Source organism: Pteropus medius, unplaced genomic scaffold, assembly GCF_902729225.1.
Source record: "Pteropus medius unplaced genomic scaffold, Ma_sr-lr_union100, whole genome shotgun sequence".
Lineage (NCBI taxonomy): Eukaryota > Metazoa > Chordata > Mammalia > Chiroptera > Pteropodidae > Pteropus > Pteropus medius.
Window position 1 is genome coordinate 40,466,465 of NW_024349800.1, and position 25,749 is coordinate 40,492,213.

At 36.3% G+C, this 25,749-nt stretch overlaps 1 protein-coding gene and 1 long non-coding RNA gene across 18 annotated transcripts in view; both read left to right on the plus strand.

The window, feature by feature from the left end:
* SLC8A1 (solute carrier family 8 member A1) overlaps nucleotides 1-25,749 on the plus strand; it is a 352,258-nt gene that overhangs the window by 119,471 nt on the left and 207,038 nt on the right. The window lies entirely within an intron of this gene.
* LOC120621739 (uncharacterized) overlaps nucleotides 25,488-25,749 on the plus strand; it is a 9,966-nt gene continuing 9,704 nt past the window's right edge. The window contains exon 1 of the long non-coding RNA XR_005658282.1: nucleotides 25,488-25,740. This is a non-coding gene — a long non-coding RNA (uncharacterized LOC120621739). The remainder of the gene's footprint in view (nucleotides 25,741-25,749) is intronic.

Genomic DNA, 25,749 nt, shown 5'->3' on the forward strand with positions numbered 1-25,749 from the left:
AGTCCAAGAGTGGAAAAATACTATTTAGCCACATGTATTTAGGTGAAAAGTGAAATGCACAGTGAATCATTTCTCTGTTATGTATGAATTTATTAGGACTTAACTCTGAAGCGCATCCACATTAAACTGTCAAAATATGATATATTGTTATATAGCTGATAAAAGGACCATAAACTTGGGTGGCAGAAAGACTGAATTCTTGTCCCACTTTCATCTTTTTTGGTTTAACCATATCTAAAATATGAGTATAATCCCTTTCTATCCTGTGGTTTTCTGAGGTTCAAATGAAGTAAAGCATTTAAATACACTCTAAAAATGGTAAGGTACATAAATAACTTATTGAGAATATGGACCAGTGCTAGAGTAGAGTCTAGTGTCAGAGCTAAAAAAAAAAAAAAAAAAAATACATGCCATGCAAAACAATAATATAATAAAATAACTCAAATATCTTACTTGATATCTTTATTAAAGGGATGTGTGCTCTAGCAATAAACTTAAAATCTCTCTTTTCTTCTCTCATCTGTTATCTGCACACTCTCTGAAGCTGTTCTCTTTCTTTTCTCAAAATTAATCAATTAATCAACAAATGAAATAAAAAGGATTAAAAAATATAATCAGTTGCCCCTTCTTATCCTCATCTTCTCATTCATTCCTCCTAATTGTCCCCATGAAAATAACCCAAGAAACAGGCTGGCAAGCAGAACCTTCCTTGGGAGGAGGGGCCTCTAATAAAGAAAAAGAAAGGCTGGGGATGGATTTTTTTTTAATTATTAAATTAATTTTTTCCATTCTATATTTGTAAATAAATGAGGGTTAGTAGTACGAGCAGCTGATACATTTGTTATCTGCCAAACAAAAGTAATCTAAGTTTACCCAAGAATGGAAAATTAAATTGAAACTATTTGGTGCAAAATACATGTGAATGGAGCAAAATAATTGTTTAAGGAGAGAACAACAAAAAAAAGTTATTCGATTTTATTAGATTGTGAGCTTTTTAGATGGAAGAGCTCTAGTTTTTTTGGTTCTACTTCCTGTATTCTCCAGCTTATTTTATTTATATTTTTAATGAATCAATAAAGCGTATTACCCCAAAACAAACAAATAAAATAAAAAGAACCCCAAAACTTCATAGCGATTGGACAATTCCAATGAGTTTGAAATTTGATAATGTTTAAGACCTGATGGTTTATGAGCTATATATATTTTTAATTATTTTGTTTATTCATGTTATCATCACTTAATTTTTCTATTGATCATTGAGAAAATATAACTTCTGCCAAATTTTAAGTATTTTTATTAACTGTTATTTCTTTTTAAGAACAAATTTTGTCAGGCACTTGCATATTTTTACTATCTTATTGAGAGAAATAAAAACTGCTCTTATAAATTAAAATATCGTTAGTGCTATGGGTGCAGAGATAACAAAGTGAGAAAATTTAGAGTAATTCTAATTAGTCATTTTTTAAATCACTTATATTGTGCTCACATTTTTTCTCCCCACACTCATATCCAGACAGGTAAATGCTACCAAAAAAAAAATCTCCCTTGGACAGGCAAATAATATAACTGTCCAAAATCAATCAATCTTAAAGAAATGAGTGTTACAATTCAGGGCCCAAACACAAAGCTACATTTGCTATACTAGACACAATCTTAATAACAACCAGTTATAAATAATCTAAGCCAAGCCATGTATGATTACCTGACAAAGAGATGCAGATCTAAATGAAGTCTCTTGCTCTGATGGGCTTGCTTCCATGCATATTTGAAGAAATGTATTGTTCATAGTATAAATAAATAACTACTGAGCAATTGATATGACAATAAGACATGCTATTTTGAGTTATTGCTTCAGAGTGGCTTGGGATTTAATAATAGCTTTTGTTTTTTAATCATTTACCATGTGTCAGATGTTATGCCAGGTTATTTCTCATGGATCACCTCTGATGTTTGCAAGGACCCCATGAATGAGTTCAGAGGGCTGTTGTATAGCTTATGTGCATTAAAAGCACTTAGTTTAGCAGTGGCACAAAATAAGTATTTAAATAAATGTTAGCTGCCATCATCATCATTAGTGCTTGAGTGGGTCTAAAAGTTGGGCAGTGAAAGGGCAAAGAGTCAGTTTTTACTATCAATGGTTTCCTATCCTTTTGGCAATAAGCTTCTACTTTAAATTTGAAAAAGAAAGTCTATTGACTATATGACTTATTCATTGGAAGTAGGGTTTCGTGTCTCTGAGTTTTATTTACATGGAGAAAAGAGATAACGCTCATCTCATACCACCCTTCACTAGGAAAAACTCTCATTCCCCTAGATCGGGTGTACACATTGATACTGAAGGGTACTAAAGCAGTAGCCCTGAATGGAAGCAGTATCGTCTGGGGGCGGAGGGAGATGATTTGGATATTTGAGGGGGCCTGTTATGGTTGTCCTAGTGACTTGGAGAGAGCGGAATGAGAATTTAGTGAGCAGGGCTAAGACACTAGATAAACTGCCTGCATGACACGGTCTCAAATAAAAATTTTCCCGAGTTCTTTGTCACTCTGAGTGTCTTCCAGAAATTAAAGAAGTAAAAATTTAGTTTATAATTATATGAGCATAGAACCTAATTTTTACAAAAAGCAAAGTAGTTTTAGCAGCGGCTTAATGTATACTGAATGTCTGAGGAATGTGACTATCATGTAAATTAAGGGAAGATTATACTTTACTTGGTTTAGAATTTTACCCGAAATTGTTCACAATTTTGGAAAATCACGTCATCAAGGCAACACCATTTGTGGTGTTTGAGTCACCAAGACAACATATCTATATAGATCTGCAGTTATAACTGTCACATGCAAACATGTAATTTTATTAACATAGTACTTTATTAATAATGTTCAGTTGTGAAGCGTGCAATATATTTCATTTTACTGCCATATATTAAAAAACAATTGGTAGCACAATGATAAATCCTTTCTTCTTTGTTTACTTTGATAGTTGGTAATTTGTCTTGGAGATATTATTCCCGTTTTAAATTAAGATTATTTACCTCTTTCCATTTTCATATATACACAAATCTGGTCTGTCATTATTCCTAACACTGGTTTTTGGTTTTGTTTTTCTTTTTCTCTTTCTATACCCACCTATATATGTATGCTTTTCCTTTTTCAGTACCCTTTAGAATGGCTTCTAATCTTTTCTCTTACATCCAGACTTATTCATTAAAAGAAGGTATAACCATCTGACTCCCTATTGTAATTATTATTGAACAATCATATAGTTAAATACATAGTATTTATTGTAAATTAATATCTTTTATTTTTCATTTATATTACAACCTGGATATTCTACACGTATATTTGTCTTTAATTAGGGATGCAGGTAAATTTAACTAGAAATTTTATGTCAAGATAATGAAGAAGGTATTATAAAATATTTATTATAAAGGGAGATTGGATCTGATAGAATGATAGCCACCATTCTAAGCAAAACTATGGAACTGAAGCTAATTTAGAACCAGTCCCTTAAATGTTCATCATTATTTTTCTCTAGGTAATAATTTTCATAAGGAAATATGTAACAAGTGTTGAATGTGATCAAGAGATGATCAAGCCTTTTGAGCCACGCTTCTCTTGTTCAGGCCCGCCTCCATGTGTAGAAGTGTACTTTCCCTTCTAACAAAGCTTTTCTTTTCTGTTTGTTTGTTTGTTTGTTTGTTTAAAAAAAAAAAGATGATCAAATTGAACTCTAGTAGTTCATTTGGGGAGAAAAATAATTTCCCTTTGGGATCTCTAAGAATTTGAAGGGGTTGTCATTCCTTCAGATTAGATGGAAATACAGCCATAGAAGTACTGTTAGTTTCTGCTGGTGTGGACCTGTTTGTACTTACAGACTTAAGTGGTCTGAAGAAACACCTGTTTAAGGTAAATTTCAAGATGGAGAGGTGGGTGGGCCGGATTGGGAAGAACTTGGGTAATGCTGTTCTGTGGTGTTGTGGTTTACACTTCAGCACCAGAGAGCTGCACGAAGTTTTAAGCAGGGAAGTGACATGATCAGGCATTTATTTTACAAAAATAATTATGACATGATGTGGAAGGCTTTTTGGAGTTGGGGCCCAGCTGGGAGAAAAGAAACCTGTTTAGGAAATTGTTTAAATATTACAGAAAGTGGTAATGAGAGTGGAAAGGTGTACATGGACTTAAAAGCATATTTGGAAAAGGAAATTGATAAAATCTGGTATCTGTCAGGATATGGGCTGGTGAAAGGAGAAAGCAGGTAAATGCCCTGGAAGTAAACTTGATTCTAAAGTTTCTACCTTCAGTAAATGTCCATTCATCAAGATAGAAAATACAGGATGGTAAGAAGGTCTGTGGGGACCTATTAGTCTAGTCTGCTGTGAGAGCCGTTTAGCTTTAGATACCTATGGGCCATGCAGATAGAAGTGTTAACTACTCCCATATCAGTTGAAAGGTAGGCAGGTAAATAATGGAGATATCTTATAAAGCCTAAAAGCAACATAAAGCACATTTCTATGTTATTTAGTCAATCCAATTTTCCAAACGATTTCACCTCTAAAAGAAAAGTACTTGCAAGAAACACACTACTGGAATTTTTATTTTTTTTCGCTTTCTTTAAAATTTCCCACTTGAACAAGTTTACCTGAGTCCTTACCTTTGTCTACAACTGTCATTTTATGTAGGAGCAAATGAAAGTGGGCCAGGGTTTTATCAGTCATCATTTAAGCTTTCCTTCATCTTATAGAGCCAATTCCAGTATATTACATACCAATTTCCCTTGAAGAGATTATTTGATTTACTGCTGCATTAAATTTAAGTGAAATCAAGTTGGGTATTTTTGCTAACATTAAAAAAAAATGATATATTGTTTAAAAAGAGGAAGCAATTTTGAAAGAAAAAAATATGTGTTACAAGGACTCTTCTTGGGTGAATTTCAAGATTTTTTTCAAATGTACTTTTTCTCCTTGTTTTGTGTTATAAAAAACAAAACAAATGAACAAATAACTATCCCCACTTCTAGTGTACCAATTCCCAATCTTTTCTTTCCAAATGAAATATATCTGACAAATATTGTTAATGCCCTTTTTAATTTCTTATAATCCCAAATAAATACTTTTTGTTACCCCTCTCCCTTTCAACTTCTCCATCCTTCACCCCAATCCTCATTATCAGCTTTCGTTTTCTGATCTTAAAAATTTTTGTCTGATTTTTAATACATTTATAAAGGCCATCAAAGAACATTGTGAAGAACACTGTCCTACAGCCCTATTTTCATCTCGTCTTCTAAAGCTCTTAGTTCACCAACAACATTTAATGTGGCATACAAAAGCAGTTTTATTCATTCATTCACTATGTGTTGAGAACCTACTATATGCCAACCACTGAACCAGATGCTAGAGACTGAGTAATAAAAAAGAGCGATGCAGGATTTGCCCTCCTGGAGTTATTAATCTAGCAGAGGAGACAAACAAGTAGACAAGCAATTAAAATATGGCATAACAAATTCTCTGACAGAGTAAGTGTTGGGAATCTTGGCAGGGTTACTGCTCATGGTTCCCGGTGGGCAAGGACAGTCCTCTCTACATATTCTGTATGGCCACTTAGCACAAAGGGCATTTGGTTTACTTCCATGATCTCAGTGACTGCAGATGACGGCAATGAGTAGGGAAGTGTCATGCTGCTCTCAGTCTCTAGGCAGTGAGGCACCTCACAGAGTAGAACCCCTTATAATGAGGTCTCAGTTGTACTTCAGACCATCTTGATAGGGCACTAGATGGGATCCCTTTATATCAAATTGCCAGGTACTGAATACTGTCCTGAATTTTTTAGAGTAATAGTATTTTTTTAAAAGTGATTCCTTTAGGGACTCTTCTAATGTGCATGACAGTTTTAAATATTGAAAGAAGTGAAATGTTCACATATAGTCCCATATTTGCCCAACAGATTTTCCAAATCAGAGCATTAAGTCCTCTTATATACCACAGAATCAATTTGGAATTTGACACTTGAAGTAAATGGCACATATGAAATGCCTGGTCATAACTATCCAGTTCATTATCTGAACTGCTAGCAAGCACTTAATGCCCAGGGTGCTTGGAGAATATCTTAACTAGTAAGCTCCATTAGTGAATGAGAGTCTCTTGAATTCCCTGTTAACACCCTGCTGAGGTGATTTCTGCTGTCGGGAAATCTTCAGCTTACTATGTCCCTTTCCTCACCTCTTTTCCCTGCTCTATCTGATGTCATCAGTGACAAATGAGAGCTTCCTGCCAGTAGATATTTTAAGACTCAGCATAAATGTGTTCTTTGCATTAGATGAGGTGCATACAAGATCCATAGGCTCTTTTTGTTCTCGTTTTTCTCTGACTCTCTAAATGTCTGACTCACTGTTTAGCCTCGAATGATTTCCTAGATTCACAAGGGGGTGCTGGACCAATAGCAGGAAGACAGCCTTTGCTCCCAGCCAGGGGACATCTTTGTAAGAACCAGGGTCCCATGGAGAATTGGGCTCAGTCTCATAGTGGTTAAGAGTGTGGTATGAACTTTTGAGTTGGCTCTCTTGCGTTTAATACTTTTATAGCTGTGTGACTTGGAGCAAGTGATTGAATTTCTTTGTGCCTCAGTTTCCTGATCTATTAAATGAGAAAAATAATAGGACCTACCCCATAGGGTTGCTAAGACTGAGGCTTAAATAAGATGTTACAAATAAAAGGCTTAGAATCGTGGCTGGCACACAGTAAGTTTTCAGGAAATGTTAACTATTCTTATTATTCAGTGAAGTGCAAGATAACCATCTGTCATAGACAAAGAGCTCTTACATGAATACGTATTCACCACATATAAATCTGTAAGCTATCTGTGACTATTTTTTTCAAATTCCAATTTTCATACCATTTGCTTGAGTCAAGATACAACAACAGGGTTGAAACTTGGTTCCACCTTTTATGAGCTGTATAACTTTTATTCATTCACTCTCTAGTTTATTGCACATTCAGTATATACTAGGCAGTGTGTTGGCCATTAGGGATACAGTGGAGGGCGAAACCAAAATTACTTCTGTCTTCATGAGGCATCAATTTTTTAACCTCTCTGAGCCACCTTTTACTTATCTTTACAATCGATAATAATGTGACCTCATAAGCTTCTTAGGAGGCTTGAATGAGTTAAACATGTAAAGCTTCTGGCACGTGGTATGTAGGCATAAATAAATGTTATTTCCCCCTTTTTACTCTCCCCAACAGCAGCCCTTTCACAGTCTCCTGCACATAGTTGATACTCATTATGTATCCGTTGATTTAAGTTCAACTCTGGTTAAAAGATACTTAATGTTTCAGCTAGAATGTAATTTTTTGACATGATGTCAGAACCTGGTTTTTAATGAAGCCTATTATAGAACAAACAGCAGCAGCAGCAGCAGCAGCAATATTGTCTGCTATGTAAAGCACATCTCTTTTTTTTTTTTTTACTTTGTACTCCCACTGCACTGAATTATACCTCTAGTATAGCACTTATGATGTTACATTTTATATTTCCGTATATATCTTTGTATTTTTAGCTGGACTTTTGCCTTGTGGAGATTGCCAATACCATATCTAATTCACTACTAGGGCCTGTTGATGTTTTCCTCTTACATATCTTTCAAACCTTTCTACTTTTCATCACTGTGCTTTTTGACCCTAAACCAGGTTGTTCTGAGGCTTCTTGCCTGGTCTGATGCAGTACATAGCTGATTCTTCACATCCTCTTTAGTTGCCTTTCGATCTGTTATCCACCTAGGAGCTGGAATGAGCCCATCATCCCTCTGCTTAAAGCTTTCCAGTGTTTCCTGTTGTGCTGAGGATAAAAATTCATGTCCAGAATCAAAAGGCTCTGCATGTACAGCTAGCACTGTCCAATACCAATATAATGTGAGCCATGTATGGAACGTTAACTTTTCTAGTAGTCATCTCAAAAAAATAAAAACAGATGAAATTAATTCTAATAATATACTGTATTTGACCCAATAAATCCAAAATATTATCATTTCCAAATGTAATCAGTATACACAATTATTAAGAGATTTTGCATTTTTGTCATATGAAGTCTTCAAAATCCAGTGTGAGTTTTACATTTACAGCCGTTTCATTCCCAGTTAGCTGCATGAGTGCCGGACACTCCCTCCCCACCTTGAGCTGCACACGTTCACTTATTTCCAGTCGTCCTCACTTTTACAGCCCTGGGCCTTCTTCAGATCCTCCTCACCACTATGCTTTCTCCTGCTCTGAGTCTTTTTTCACATGCTGTTCCACCCCCATCCATCCCCACCCCATCACCCAATCCCTCTCATTTACCTCTTAGGTTCAAAATGTCTTTCTTAGTGAAGCCTGCCCGGGTGTTCCTGTCTATGCTGGTTCCTTTATCACTCTCAGAGAAGTATACTCCTCCATCAGAGAACTCACTTTCATTTGTCATTATAAATTCGTTAGTGTAGTTAGTTTATCAACATCTGGCTGCCTAATAGACTAAGAACTCCATGAAAATAGGGGCCTCATCTTTTTCTTTTCTTATTCTTGTATTCCTAGCAGCACCTAGGACAGTCCCTGGGTCATTGTGGGGAGTGTTGAGTGATAAATGAATGTATGAATAAATACATGAACTAAATGGTTATTGCTTGAATTAACTTATTTGATCCTCAGTTCAGCTTTATAAGGTAAGGAGAACAAGTAGAATAAGACAGGGCTAGTTCTCAAACTCTGGATTTTCCTTCACCAGGTCCCTTGATGCTGCAATGAAGAAGAAAAACAAAATCTGGGAAATTTCTGTTATTTGCATTGCTTTTGTTGTTTCCAAGTACCCAAAATGATGTTAGTTCTATTCTTTAGCTATCGGGATGTCTATGAAAATATGCTCTTAAAGGGACTATCGGTAATTTCTTCAACCACATATTTTTAGGATATATCTAAATGTAGGTACCACGTGGTAGGCTTTTTTAAAAAATCTGCCCAAATTTTAATTTTTAAAAGTATATACATTTGAGGAATAATGTAAGAGCCTCATATAGGTACTGAATTTTGCTTGAATGAATAATGAATGAATGGGTGGATGAGTGGGCGGATGAATGCTTTCCTCAACCTTTCCTCTAGTTGCCCCATTCATAACAGGGATGAGAGCTAGGTCACTACCAGCACTCTTTTTTTTTTTTTTTTCCCTTCATATATCTTTCGGCATTTGCTAAGCAAAAATAATTTTGTGGTAGATACCCTTTCATTTTCTTTTGTGTAAATACATCAGGATAAAATATCTGGCAGCAGAGAGGAATCATTAACTCCAAAACAAAGAGCTGTCTTCCTAGCAGCTTAAATCTCCCTACAGTCAAGGAAGAGGGAAAGGTGGCGAGAGAAGCCATCAGCTGGGCTTTCCTTAGGAAGAGTGATATCTACCAAGGAATGCCACGGGGCTTGAATCTATTTGATTAGCATTCAGTGATGTAGTTGGTATTTTATATGGTTGTTATTAATGTAAGGAAGTTGCTTCCACACTGTTCACGTTCTTTAAATATGCTTAAATATCTTTTAGAATGTCATTTTAAGGATATAAGGATATTATGAAAAATCCATAAAAATACATTTGGCTGTATGAAACAGTTCTTTTTTTTACATGCCACTACCCCAACATGCCTACATTCACAAAAATTCTCATTGCAGCGTTCTGCAGATGTAAGTGGCAGACTGACTGGTGAGTTATAATCATACTCTGAATACTTGTGGAGTTTCCTTGTTTACGATAGGGCAAGATGGTTGATGACAAGAAGCAGAGATGACATGGCATGTACTTTTTGTCATTTTTTTGTAATTAAGGATTAAGGAGATGTAAGGTTTGTGTTTCTGTAATTAAACTAGAAATATGACCGCTGGTCTCTCACAGTGATTTCTCCCACATTAACAAGACATGCAGAAGGTAGAAGCAGCCTAAAAATGCAGGCAGATTCAAACAGAGAAAAGATTCTCTTAGCTGTATTTTAATCTGGCCTTACATTTGGGCCCTTCTCTTGTATAGGACTATGACCGAGCTTGAGACCAATATCATATTACTTTAACACTATCCAGACTATCTTTAGAGGTAAACTTGAAAATGTTTTCATAATTCAAAAATATTTATATATTTAAGAGATATTCTTACAATTTGTGTTTAAGACATCGTTATTGGGTTTCTTAAGTAACTTAGAGAAGTTGAACTAGATTTTATGTGATCTTCGAAAGCAAGAATTGTTTCTTCATACCTTGAGTCAATCAACCAGTCATAAATCTGAGTACTTCCTATGTGGTAGTCACTGCTACAGCTACTGAGGTGCTAAAGAGTCAAAGGGGAATCGGGCAGCTTTATAAGCATAATGTTGGATATCTGTAGAAAGGGCTTTTTAGGAGTTGGGGGGAGGATGATGTAGACATAATTTAGACTGAGGTGAGGTGAAGCTCAGTAAGGCTTCCTGGAGGAGGAGACGTCTGAGCTATATCTGTGGGGAGCATTCGGAAAAACAACATGTGCACACCCATGAATGACTTTGTACCTCTAGCCTTCAGCAGGGTGCCAGGCGTATTGGAAGTTCACCACATGTTTATGACTGAAGGAGCGAAGGGGTCAAGCAAAGCATCAAGCTTTTCCAACAAATCCTACCCTGCGGGTTTGTAGAATCCCACGAAATTTTAATAATTTAGTGACAACGATAGACCAGAATCTCCATTGTAATAAAATGGTACAAAATGTCAGGAAAAACAAGTAGCAAAGAAACAGAATGACTGGGACAACCAATGAGTTTGTACTGACCTTTAAATGAGGAGCTGGATCAGGGGACAGATGTGTGCCATGGGTGTGTGTACCATAAATTAAAGTGAGGCTGGATTCTGACCAACTTGGTCACCTGAGCACTACCTGGACAGGTACATCCATGATAATCAGTAAGAAGAGAGCAGTCGTACAGCTGAGAAAGAATGGTCATTAGTGTCAAGGTCTCATGATATTGTGTGAGAGAAAACCTTTCAATTGTCCTTAGACTGTTTCTCATAATAGGAGTGTTGACTTTCACACCTTTCTATTAGTGCCTATGAGATGGACCAAAGAAGCCAAAACTGGTGTTGCCAGGCTGTCTTCTGTGGCACCTTTGCCTTATAGATCAAAGGCAGTGAGAATGGAAAATGACCTTGTAGGGTACTTCAGAAATGAGTAACCTGAGCCCTGAGAGGCCCTGTGACTAACACTGTGGATCATCAAGCCAGAGGCTTTTTTCCCTGCACCACCATTTCCCGGCATTACCACAAATATTAGACCCTTGATTTTTTGAGGGGAGAAGGGGGAAGAGGATTCTGCAACCAAATTATGCTGGGAGGCATTAAATATTTTAAGTCCTTCCATATTAAAAGCTTTGAGACATCTTTCAATAAAAGAGTTCCTTTATCTTTATTTAATGCAGCATTTCCCATATATTTTTGACAACACTTTTTTCAAGGAGTACATATTAATAGTTAATAGAAATTTTATTATGCATAACACTCTGTAAGAAGCATTTCTCTGTGCCATGCTGCTCACTTAATCTTAAAATTTTCCAGGGATATTCTGGAGGCATTCTGAAGGGGAGGGGTGTGCCATTTGGGCACTCAATATTCCATGTTTGTCAAAAATAAACTATAATATGAAACTAATATGATGTCAGTTACCTCAATAAAAACAAAATAGAAGCAAATTAATAAACTACAATAACACTTTTATATAATGATGTGTATCTAGAAATAGAGTTCTATAAACCACAATAATCATCAGATATGAAAAGTTTTTCTTGCTATTCTCTCCCACCCCACCTCTTTTTCAAGATTTACAGAACTTACAGAAGTGAGAATACTACAATTTAAAAAAAGGAGAAGACAGATCATCTAGGCAAGATCCCAAAATAGCACAAAATATGAATTTATGGAGTAAGCACTCCCTCCTTACTATGCTCTGGAGAGTCACCTTCACACGCTTCATTCAGGTTCTGCCGAACCAGTAACTAAAGCTTAACTGTGAGAACGAAATCTTTAAGCCCCTTTGCTCTTTTGATACATATGTCACCTCCATCCTCACTCAAATCTAGAACATATGTAAGCAGCATTGGCTTTATATCTAGCAAATATAAAGAGTGGGCTGCCCATGGGATGTGACTTGAAGGTAAAGAAACAGTGCTTTGGCTTACAAAATGCCTTGTGCCAAATACAGAAATTTAAGGGAGAATACAAATAGCCCTTAAACATATGATAATCTTGCTCACGATAAAGTAAATTTAAACTGCACTGAGAAACTATTTCTCATTCATAAGACTAGCAAAAATTCAGCAATTTGACATTACTTTCCATTCCAAAGCAGAAAGAAAACAAGCACTCTCATACATGTCTAGAGGGAATGCAAAGTAGTATAACCTTTATGGAAGGAGATCTGGAAGTAATTAACAGAATTAGAGATGCATTTGTCCTTTGACCTAGCAACCCTAGTTCTGGGACTCTGTCCTATAAAAACGTCTGCACAACAATGAAATGACTTATGTATAATAAGTTTTCCAATTTGGTGTTATTTTTCATTGCTTAGCCACTTACCATCTGTGTGCTGTGTCAGTAAGATGATACACTTATTAAACATCTACTTTCCTTTCCCTTTTTGGAACCAGAAAGAGGGTCTGGGGCCATGAGGAAATAGCTCCTATTGTGATGTCTCTCTCCTTTCAAAGGGCTTTACCTCTATTGAAGGTAGCAGAGTGGTAACTGGGATAGTGCTATTTACCCCTCTCAAGGACCAGTCGAGGAAAAGAAAATGAGACAGAGATGTCCAAAGGGATAAGGAGAAGGGGAGGGGGACTTTGAGAAAGCAAGTAGAAGGGCATGTGGGCAGTATTCAGGGAGAAGGTACATCTGTGGGTTATATACTCCTTTAGTTCTCTCTTCGTTCTCAAGCCTAGAATTGTACCCTGCCTAAAGTTGACTATAGTTGGGGATTCTTCTCATTGTTCACAGCTCCAGAGAATGTTTTTACCATAATATTAAAACATCGAACTCCATATGTTAGTGATGTTACAATGGGACATAAGAGGAGAGAGGTTAGGGTGGAAATTGTTTAATAATGTGTGAGGGCCATTTTCCTTAATGAAAAATCAACAGGACTTGGAGAGCCATCGAAGAATAAACAAGGGTCACAAATGAGGCCAAGTTTTCATGGTTAAATGACCAGAAGGATGGGGCCACAAGGAAGGGCTCTAGAAGGAAGATTGATTTTTTCACTTCATCTCTTTTGTAGCTGTCAAGAGTTGGTCTGCAAGGAAACTCAGAGACATAACTCTATGACAGCAAGAACGTACTTGAAGATGGGAGGATTTAAGCAGGCAGGAAAATGTTTCCTGGAAAAATTCTCATTGAAAAAAATTTCAATCTAGTACCGAAAAATATTCCCGCCCCCCCCATAACTTTATTATTGATGATAGAAAGTTATAGATGAACTAGGAGTAAGTCAGAAGTTAAACCCAAAAACATTGTTTTGAGGTCTCCACCCCTTCCGGAAATCAAAGATAAGGATTTAAAAATAAGATAGGGTGCGGACCTTCTATAAATGAGCTTTTCATACCCTCCCAGGTTTCCCACAGATACACCAGATAAGCCACAAAGATTTGGAAGGCTCTTACTTGGTATCCATATGACTGGAGAGAATGGGGATTAGCTCAACTGGATCTAACAGATAAACATGAATGCCTATTTTTTAAAAACTTAAAATCTTGGTGTTAATTTAAAGCAGCACTCTACTCCTTAAAGCAGTCAAATTGTATGAAAAAGTTCACTTTCTTTCTGAATAAAATGTGACCGCTTCAGTAACATTTTCAAAATATTTTCAGTAATATTTTCAAAAGTGCCTGAGTAGCCTAAACTTTGGAGACTTAAATCGTATGTACACATAAAAGTCACCTTAAAAAGTCGCTCAAGCCATTCTTTGTCCATAGGCAAAATTACATGCAAAGTTTTAGAGACTCGAGTTTTGGGTTATAGTCTTCATAATCTCTAGGAAATTAAATTCTACACGCACTTTGGATAATGAGTTCTGATGGCTCATGGGCGTCATTGAATTCCCGAAGATTATAGAAAGAGAACTCGCCAGCCTTTGCATAAGGAATAGAAATATCCATTCTCCATTGGAAAGAACAGCATGGAGAAGTATAAGATAGCCATTTGAGACATTCATTGAAATCCTAACGCTCCCCAATAAACATAATGGATTCTTTTAAGCTTTGGAGAATGTCATTTCAGAGATAATAATCTTAATTTTCTGAGCTAAATTTAGTTTCTGCTACTTTAATTCCCTAATTGAATTTGTTCTTAAATTGAATTCTTCACAGTATACATTGGCTCCAAACTCCAATACAAGTACAAGTTTCTTCTCTGAATTTTTATGAATAAATTAAATTTTGTTAATAAATTTAAAAAGAGGGAAAAAACCCCAAACAAATACAAACCACTTGTCTGTATATTTCTAAAGGAATAACATGTCACAATTGCTAGGTAGAATCATTAGTTAGATTGATATAAGTGATGTTCGTTTAAAAACTTTTTCCCATTTTCCTTATGTTGGCTTTTTGCTTCTTTGGAATAAGGCTTGAATTCTTAATGAACACACACATATCTATTTTGTGTGGCATGGGAGGGATCTGCTCTGAAAACCCCTTGATTTGTATTTGCTGTACATCACCTTAGGATCATAGGGGAGTCCCTTGGATTTGTTGGTTTGAATCTTTCTTTTGGATAATCTCTACAACCTCAAACACTCAGGCAAGCTAACCAGGAACTGTGATACACAGAGCCCCTCACTGTTTCCACCAAAGCTCCCCACCCCTACTCCATCTTCCTTCAGTTTAATGAGAAAGGGGCAGATTTTAGTGTATGCAGAAAGTTGTTTGTGAGTGCTTGGTTTGTCCTGGGTGAAAACTGAATTGAAATATAGAAATTCAGGCTCATTGCTGAATGCACTGTTCAGTAGGCTGATCTACTCAGATCTGATACATCACTAAGAACAGACACTAGAAGTGACGATTAGGGTACTGAAAACATCTCAGAATATAAGTGACGGGCAGCTGGGAATCACCGTGGAAGGGAAAGCACTCTGAATGGTGTGTCCTTCTCTGTCACTCATACTGACTCTTAACCAGAGAGACGAGCAAATAGGTGAGAAACCAAAGAGATGAGATGGTTGGGGGAAATATATCATTTCTACATCATCTCCATGGCACGTTGCAAATCAGAATATGTGTTCATTCATTCAGTGAGCGTTTGGATGCTTACTCTGAATTTTACAGAAATGAAATTCAGACTCAGTCTCTGCCTTTTAAAGTAGGTAAGATGTGACACCTGATGTAAATAACTAACATACAGATTTATATGATACAAAGTACAATGGGGGGTTCCATTTTTCAGGCAAAATCCAGTTATAATGCTTTACCTAAGACTGTCTGAGTTTTTGTAGTGAATTAAATATTACTTAGAAGAAGACTTAATCCTGTGCATTACAGAATAAGAATGCAGCTATGAGCTTCAGAGAGACGTGAATCTGCTTTTCATCTCTTTCACATAATAGCCCTGGACCCTGTTACATACCTCTTGAAGCCAATTCCATCATCTACAAAATGGCAACAGTAATAACTTCTTCTTTACAGGAATATTTTGAGGATTAGAGATAATTTATATAAAGTGCCTACTGGAGAGTCTGGCTCATTACAGGTACTCAAAAAATGCTAGTTTATACTTGTTATCGAAAGATTAGTTTTGGCACCTTTATAATTTATAAAATCTTTCAGTTTTGTATAATATGACACATTATACTTCATAATATCTACATAAGACAAATGCCATGTCAAATTTAAACATGGAGTAATAATTCAGCCATCCCCATGCTTCTGAGAACACCTAACCGTGGCTCAGCCTAATGCCTCTGGTAAAATGTCCACTGAGGATGGAGCATATGCAGACAAAATACCTTCTGTCTGTGTATTGTGTTTCTTAGGCAGATTTATTTTCTTCTTTGAAGTTAGAAGTTTTTTAAACTGGGGAAAAGAGGTTTATTTTATTAGATACACTGATTTGATATTTAAAATATCTGAAAAACTGGATTCTTTGATGAGATGGAGGATCTAATATTTTCTTTCAGAGTCACAATGATTGATCTTCCCTAACAATTCTCAGGACCATCAAAATGTAGAGCTGGAGGGAGCCTGCCCGGTTAGCTAAGCCAGCCCTCCTTTTTCCAGAGAAGGTGGTATGCCTTAAGAAATATTAAGTGACTTGTTCCTCAGATTCCAATTTCAAACTGAATTTTGAACTGAGATCTCATGCACTAATTCTGACCCCTGTGCTATCCTTCATCCCTGGAAAACATTTCATCCTCGTGTGAAAATTAAGAAGAAAACGTCCCTTCCCAACTGCTCTATAATTTCCTTCAGTAAATATACAAGGGCTGGAGCAAATACAGCTTATTTTTTGAAATCTTACATTACATTTAAAAAATTCTAATTCATATGACTTTGCCTTCTTAGACCAAAAAAAAAAGAATGTATGAGCTATGAGCCACTGTTTTATTTCATTTCTGTATTTTTATTATTAGTGATGTGGTTGATTTGAAGGTGAAAATATATAGACTTTAGAATTAGAGAAATTTTGGCTTCAACTTAGGATTCATATATTAGTGAAGTGAGTGTTAACGCCCATCTACAGATAAGGAAACTAAGTAAGGGTCATAAAGGTTAACTAAGTAACTTCTCTTGTGTCACATTCATCTCTTGTGAGAGATGAAGCCAGGCATTGAACTCAACTTGTCTGGCTCTGAAGCTGGAGTTCTGATTGTTTCATGCTGAGTTCTTTGATAGTACAAAGGACCCATGGCATAGGAAATTCTCAAAGAGATTCTGCCTCTTATGTGGTTAAATTTATAGATTAGAAGAAGCAAGGTGTGGCTTTCTTCACTCTAAGTTCAGAGGTGGCACTGGTTTATTTATTGCAACCTCAGCATCTAGCCACGTCATTCTTAAATGATCTTATTCGAGCCTGAGAAAATAACTACACTTGTTTTTTCATGAAGGACTGAGATACTAAGCCTATCCCTGAAGGACTGCGATACTAAGCCTATACTATTAATTTACTACATGTTTTTTATTTGACTTACACTGAGCTAAGTGCTTCACATGCATGGCATTCGTTTAATGCTTGACACACTCCATGAGGTGTCCACTGTAAATTTAAAGATTAGTAAATAGGCATCTGAAATTTGACCCATCCAAAGCAATTCTTAATGTACTCCTTTCTTCACCCAAACCCACTCCTCTCTTTGGGTTTCTGATTTCATTGAATGTCATTACCATTGACCCAATTCCTTGGAACAAAAACCTGGCAATTACCCTTGATTCTTTTCATCAGTAAAGTGGTTACTACTCCTTCAAAAAATGACCTATCTGTCTTTCGTTACCCCCACAGCTTGTCCATGCCACCATCATCTCTCCCCAGTCTCCCAGATTCCTTTCTTGCCCACAATTTATTCCTTCCTGTCACCTCCACAATGAATTCTTATACAGCAGCAGGAATGATCCTTTAACGTCTAAGCCAGGCCCTAGCATTCTGCTTAAACACCTCCAGTGTGTTCCTATTGCTCTTAAAAGGAGTGGTATTAATAAAAGGGTACTAAGTTTCAATTTTGCAAGATGAATAAATCCTAGACCTCTACTTGTACATCATGGTGCCTAAAATTACCAATGCTGTATCATATACTTAAAGATTCAATAAGAAACGGATTTTATGTTACGTGTTCTTAACACAGGTACACACGCATACACACTCACGCACACGCACACACACCCATACCATTGATTATAGGCCATGTGATCTAGCTCTAGTCTCTTCCTCCCTTATACTTCTTGGCTGTAAGGGTCTTCTTGGTGTTCCAAACACATTCATTTCTCCATCAGAACCTTTGCACTTGCTTTTCCCTCTGGAAAGTTCTTTCCCTCACATCTCTCATCTTATTCAGCTCTCTGCTCAAATATCAAAGAGGCTTTCTCACCTATTCTGTTTAAAATAGCATTTTCTATCCTTACTACCCTGCTTTATTTTTCTTCATAGGATTAACATTATTTATATATGTATTTTTTTGGGGGGGGTTATTTTTTATCTTCTTCTGGAAAGTTTGTTCTATGAGATCAGAGTATCTTTCTTGTTCACTATGTATGCAGTATTTGTAACATTTTTTGGTTCATAATTGACACTCAAAACAGCACTGTTGAATGAATAAATCAATGAATGAATAAATCCTACAGAGCATAAGTTAGTTGCCACATTTCAAATAGCCACTAAGTGGCAGAGCAAGAGTTTGAACCCAGGCACCGAAAACTACCCAAATTCTATCTAAACTTTGCCTGTTACCTCGATGCTGTGGAAGTGTTTCCGTCACGTGCTGTACTTTGTTGTATATACAAAAGAAGACTTGGGAAATAGAAAATGAAATGAGCAGTTTTCCATCTCTTAACCTGCTTGTATGTGGGCTGATTACTCAGGGGAGTAAAAGCCAGACTGAAACTTAGCGGAACACAGATGCAAGCTGAAATATGCTCAGATTATTGCTCAATTTAAAATTACTCCAAACTCGAAAGATCATTGAGCTCCAAGGTTTTTCCCTTCCCTTCGTTTATTCTCTGTAAATTTTGGTGCCTTTAGACAGGATGCAGACAAAACAGTTTAGCCATACAGGTCATTCTTCTCTGTTTGGCACAGAGACTTTTTTCCCTCTCTGCTTTCCTGTGTCCTGCATTCCATTTTGGGGACTGTACTCGAAAGGCCAGACTTGTAAATTCCATTATTCCAAAGCTCTGGTGGGAGAGAATAAAACATTTACTCAAGCTTGTTCTCTTTCCCAGAAAGGGTCACAATAACTCTGATGGCAGGCTGTGGCCCTGAGAGAGATGGTGCTTGTGACCACGATGCAGAACTAGTTACAGCTGAGTGCAGGGCCCCATGCCCAGAGATTCTGGTTCATCTAGGGTAGAGCCCTAGAATTTATATTTCTAACAGTTTCCCGGTGATGCTGATTCGTTTTAACATGGAGTACAGTGCAAGTTCTCATGATAAAGCAAGTAGCCGCCCATCTCAACTCTAGCAAAAGAACAAAGTGGGAAAGAAAAAGCTCAGCCATCTTTTCACACACTCTGTCAGTTACTTACTGTTTGCAATCTAGGAGAACTAAAAGGACCCTGAATGTAGGGATATCCATTCTAGAGAGCTGAGTAAGATGTGAGATGTGAGGGAAAGAATTTTCCAGAGAGAATAGCTAGGTTTCCCAAGAAATGAACCAATTCAGAGTCTTAAGCCAGCTCTTGTTAGTTCCGAAGAGTATAGGAAAGTTGGAAGTTTTCAAATTGCAGATTTTCTGGTCATTGTAAAGCATATTGGCTCAAAGTTGGGAAAAGTCAGACACAAATTTGTTCATTTCTTTTATTCATTGACTAACAACTCCAGGGATAAAAGAGAGGTCCTGTTCTTCTCAGAATTTAAAAGAATCATCTTTCTTGTTCTTAACTGTATGGATTTTTTTTTCCCTGATATTCTCCTTAGGCAGTCGGTCTCACAGATATCTTCTGACTGCTTTCCTACATAGCTAAGATATAATACATGTTTTCTTCTCCATTACACTCCAAATTCCTTTGCAGATAAATGAAACTATAATTTATGAAACACAAACATTTTTCAAGCGTGCTTATTTTTAAATACGTATATTATTGATAAGGTAGGGGTATAGTGACTCATTTTAAAGCATGTGGCAAAAAATAAGAGATCTGAGAACAGTAGTAGGACCCAAAGTGAAGGCTTTTTGCTGTGCTTTGATTGAGACCAAAGGAGATGGAGTATTAAAACATCTACTCTTCACTCTCATCCCCATGAATCGTGAGCATCCACCACACAATGAAGAGTGTCTTGACTCTTGAGGAACAAGCAGGATTGGAAAAGCTTTGCATTCTAAGTTTGGACTACTAAAATTGAACCCATTACAACAATTGAAAATCCATGGCTTATCACATCTTGTCCTTTTTTGAAAACAGACAAAACCCTGAAGGTGACTCTCAGAGTTCTCAACAGATTGTTCATCCTGACTTGTGCGGATTAGTTCACAATGTGGATGTCAAGGCAAGAGAGATTGGGTGGGGAAGCATGTAGATATGCCCTGGCATCTCACATGCTTATTGTCGTGCTCAGTGCTCTGTGATGAATCTTAGGTTCAAGAATTCTTGGCATCCAATCAGTCTGAGGATCTAGGTCCTGCTAGGTACATAACAAAGGCCAATTTGAATAAGAGCTTCCCGGAAGGCCCAATCTTAAGATCTTAAATGTGTGTAACTGGGCTACGTTGGCCAAGATTAAAGCCACTAGGAGACCTGAAGTTTTGTGAATTTTTTTTCACAGCATTTGAATAGTGCTTCATAAGATTGCTTACTCTCCAAATATACTTTTTGGGCGCATTTCTCCCAGATGTTTTCTTCTCTAATAGTTTACATTAATATAAATAGTGGATTTGGACGTCTTACTCAAAGATGAACTTTCTCAGAGCCTAAACCACCATGGCGTGTTTGTAGTGCACACCTGAATGATCTGGTTTCTTGTCCCTTTTCTTTCACGTCATTGGGGGAGCAGGGTGAGGATTGGATGGAAATTATAAGTTTGCACTGAATCCCTCTCTCTAGTGCATCTTCTCTCACCTACGTTGGCATAGATTTAGTCCTTGGCACCTTAAAATTGCAAAAAATCCCAGACAGATAGCTTGTGGAATCAATAGAACCTATCTCTTTGATTTGTCCCAGGAAAAGGGGAGTCAGTTAGTTTTCCTGGAAGCTTTCCTTGAACATCTCTCCGAGCCTTCTGCCTGCCATTTCCCTGATTCATTAGAATACCATTGGACACACCCTGTCTTCCTTATAAGACTGAAATTCCTGGGACCTCTATCCCTATACCTGGCCCAGGTACTCGCGTATTGTTGACCATTAATTGATTATTGAATGGTTTTGTATGTTTTAGTCACTAATACTTCCATAATAAAAATGGAAAAAAAATTTTCTGAGATTCATTTGATCATTGCCAGAAGCTTACAGATTTCCTTTGATTCCAAATGACAAGTACAGTGGTTCTGAGATGAGATATAACATTTCCCAAAGTAGTTTTCAAATTATATTTTTCATTCATATATTTCTTCATGAACATCTTTATCCTTAATGAGTAAGCACAATTATAGAACTTATGGTATGTCTGTGTTTCATTTATAATCTGTGCTTTAAATTTATTTTTACATTTTTATTTTTCAGTTACAACTGACATATCATATTAGTTTCAGGTATGCAACCTAGTGATTAGACATTTATATAACTTACAAAGCAATCAACCCAATAAATTTAGTACCCATCTGGCAGCATACATAGTTATTACAATATTATTGACTGTATTCTTTATGCTGTACTTTACTGACTCTGTTTTTATAACTGGAAATTTGTACTCCTTAATCCCTTCACTTTTTTAAACTCTAACTATCTCTGTATCATTGCCTGAACAATTCTGTATATGTAGGTATTTAGTCCTATGAGCCCTACCTAATGCATAGAAGGCTGACAGTCATAGGCACTGGCATGTTAACTTAATCTAAATCAGTTCATATTTATTAAGTGAATAAAACAGTGCCTGATGGGTAGTAAGTGCTATATAAATTTTAAGTCAGTTATTATACTAATTAGAATTTCAAATGACCTTGGAGATGATTAATCCATAATTTCCTAAAGTGTTACATAAACCTTGAGTTTTATGTTCATAGGTGATGTTCAAAGGCATGTTCTTAGGTGAGAGACAAGATAAGGTGGTGTAGGAAGGGTTTATCCTATGGCCAAACAGATTGAAGAAATGCATAATTAAACAGAATTTAAAGATTTATTTGCAGCCAAACTCTTTAGAGGGTCTATTATATGCTACTCTGCCTCTCTTTTTAAGTAGGTGTTTTTCAAGTTTTACATTGAGTCATATGTCTATTGCCTTTCTTTTCTTGTATAGAACATCTCACAGAGGAAGAAAAATTGAGTTAGTCCAATATCTCATGTTACTCATCATTAAAATGAGATCCTGAAAGCTTAAGTCCCGAAAGTTCAAGCTTCTGCAGAAATTTCAGGAGATGACTGGAATTGCGTTTGCCATCTCTTATTGTATGCGGTGGGGACCTCCAGGAGCTGTGTTTGACAAGCCCAGTCTCCCAGCTCCCTTCTTGACATTTCACTCAGGTATAAATCTTACAGTAGTTAGTACCTTTAGCACAGTGTCAAGGATACTGTTCGTATTTTCAGTGACTGATCTTTTTAGTAACCCTGTATACTCTCTGGGTCTCCATCACCTAAAATATAAAGTGTAAGTGGATAGTAATGCACATGATATTTTAATTTGTGAGAATTTAGAATCATCGAGTACAATCGTAATAGTGTATATTCCATCAGAAGAAGTCACTTTTACATAAGTTCCTTAACTCACTTGTCACCATAAACTAACTATATAATAACATATTGACCTCTAGAAGAAATACAGAGAGAAAACAAGTTTTAACATTTTTAATTTAAATTTTCCAGAAACTTTGTTCCCAAATAGGCATTTATCCATTTGTCTTCCCATTCACATTCTAGTACTCTTTTGGAAAATTATTCTACTTAGAATATTGGAAAAATATTGGGATCACGTACCAAATCCCATTATAATTACCTTTACAATTATTTTATTTGTTTTTATTTTGAAAATACTAAAATATTTTTGTTACTTTTAACAACAACAACAACAACAAAGAACCCAACTAATTCGTAGAGAGTAACAGAAGAATAGTCAGAATCAGGTAAGAAGGTAACTGTTTATCCTCTACTATTTGCTTGCTTGCTTATCTGTCTATCTATCTATTTATCTATCTATCCATCCATCCATCCATCTATGTGCATTTGGAAACCAAGCTAACGTCAGGGAAGGGTGCTCACTGATGCTCTTTGAGCAAGGAGATGACTTACCTTAAGGTGACTTAACCTGTTTCAGGGAACCAATGAATTGTCGACCTCACTTTTCTATATGTGAAAAAATAAGCGCAAAGGACCAGGGAGCACACAAAGCAAAGCTAATACTACACCAAATAAGGAAATACCATACCACTCTACCCCTTTCTACTCTTGGGCATCATCCCCTTCAAGTGCTTTCTTTCATAAGGATCACATAGAACAATTCATATTAGGCTATAAAATGGCTGGGAATAGTTCAAAAGGTGAGCTTTCTCAAGGGAATTTGTATTTAGGCAGGAATCAAAGCCTTAAGCAAAAAGAACAAAACCTCAAGTATTGTTCTCCAGGGTTTGTTGGGCAGCAAGAATGTGTTGCCCTCTCATTGTCTCTGAAATAACTCTGTCAGACTTCTTCCTCCCATCAAGACCTATAAGGCTGACCTGCATGATGAATTTGCATTTTCCTTCCTCTAACACTGAGCTTGCAATTTAGCAAGAAATGGGTTAGCCCAGGCCAGGTTTAGGAATTAAACTCTGAAAACCTTAAGCACTGAGGGACCCTCCTATTGGGTAGAGGATTACACAGCAAAAATCCTACCCCTAAACCTGGAGTTCTCAAGGAGGGGATAGGGAGCTGTGTTTGACTTTAACTTGACTTAAAAGCAAATTGGCCAAAACTTACCAGGGGTACAGGCTACCATGAGCACTGAGAGATTCCATTTTCTGTATAGGAACATTTCTATTCTGCTTCATATGACTGTTTATTCTCAATAGACATCTATAGTGCACATTAAAAGTTCTGGAAAGTGATGAAGTAATGGATTTCATTCCACTTTATTGACCTAGCACTTTTAACTGAATTTGTGAAGATATACAGAATAGGTATACAATAGAATACATTGTGTCTTAATCAAGATACATTTTCTACAGAATGATGTATGTTTATTATTTTTATAATTTCATAGTAATATTTATTTATCCATCCATTTAGAGGTTTTAGAAATTAAAAGTATTCCATAATACCCAACTCATAGTCTCTTACCCCAATTCATCGCTAATAATGGAGTACTTTTCAAAATTTTCCCATACATGTGCTAAACACTCATCTATTACAAATGACAAAATGATATCATAGATTGTATTCTGTTCCATACCTGCATTATCCATTTAATAGTATATACTGTTTTCATACATGTACATAATTTATCTTATTTCCCTTGTAACTTTATTTTCTTTCATAATCTGATATAGTGAGAGTGCTAAAATACATGTTTCTAAAACAAATTCTAAAACCAAATGTATATAAAAATGGTGAGTAAATTGTCTCTGCTTGACTTTAGAGAACCTGCAAGCTCCCTGTAACTGGGTTGCCAAAGCCAAGAGAGGGACTCACAGCTCTGCTGGCATTATCTAGATGAGATGTAAGGAGAGAAGGCACGTAACCTTTATCTAATCACTGGCTATCTTTGAACAGGATACTCTGATCTGATATGAAGCATGTACAGCCTGCAAGACAGCAGTTGCTACAGATCATGACATCTTAAGAATGAGTAACCTATTCTTTCCATGCTTACTAAGACCTAACCAAAGAAACATGAAAGAAGATGCTAGAGGCAAATAGTGAGCATTTGTTTACTAATATAAATCATCTTGGTTCTTAATTTGGACATATTCTGTGTTTGTGCATCATCTGTGTTGTGAGGTATCTTATTTTCTTTGCCTTGGCAGCACACGAGCAGCCCATTATCTCAGGCCAAAGTTTTTCTTTCCAGGAGGTTCATCATCTCTGGCTTAGAGGTAGTTCTATCAGAAAATCATGTGTTAATTTGTAACTTAAATTTTAGTTACTGTTTAGCATTTCAATTATTTTTATATTTATGTTTATATTTATATTGTATAGCATATCGTTTTCGAATATTTTAAGTCATGGCTATGTGTAATTAATTTAGCATTTTATTGAATTCCTGTAGTGGGTATAGTATAATCTTTCAGGATCTATTAGGAAATTTTAAAAGGAAGAAAATCCAATTACTGAAGACATTCACCATCTAATTTCAAAGTAAGAATCATCACTAATTTTTGTGATGGAAACTTCTTTTATTGTGACTTACTGATGGAAATATGCCTACATTACATTCTTGTTAATTTTGCTTCTTATTAATAATTCTCACATATTTGTGGAGTACTTTAAATAGGGTTTGATGCCATATGAGGAAGTTTACAGAGCAGTCATTGAATCAAAGATAGGAAGAGGCTTTGACTTGTGTTTCATTCCATCTCAGAGTGATCTTCCAACAGCAGGCTCAGTGTTCTCAGAATATATGTGTTCATTTTATATTATTCAATTTATAGAAAACCCGCTCTCCCATTTTATATTATATTATTCATTTCATTTTATATTATTCAATTTATTTTATATTATTCAATTTATAGAAAACCCGCTCTCCCGTATATGCTTGCTATTGTTTGTTTATTTTTATAGATTAGTAGGTGTCAAAGTTATTTTTATATGTGTTAAGATTTGTCTTACAAGTGGGAGGGCCATGCTTCTCCTATTGTGAAACCTCAAATGTCCCTGTCTTCTGGAAAAGTTACCAGATGCTGCTTCACTAAGTTTATCCATTGGCTGAATTTTAGCTTAATGAGAGAGAGAGAGAGAGTGAGAGAGAGAGTGTATGAG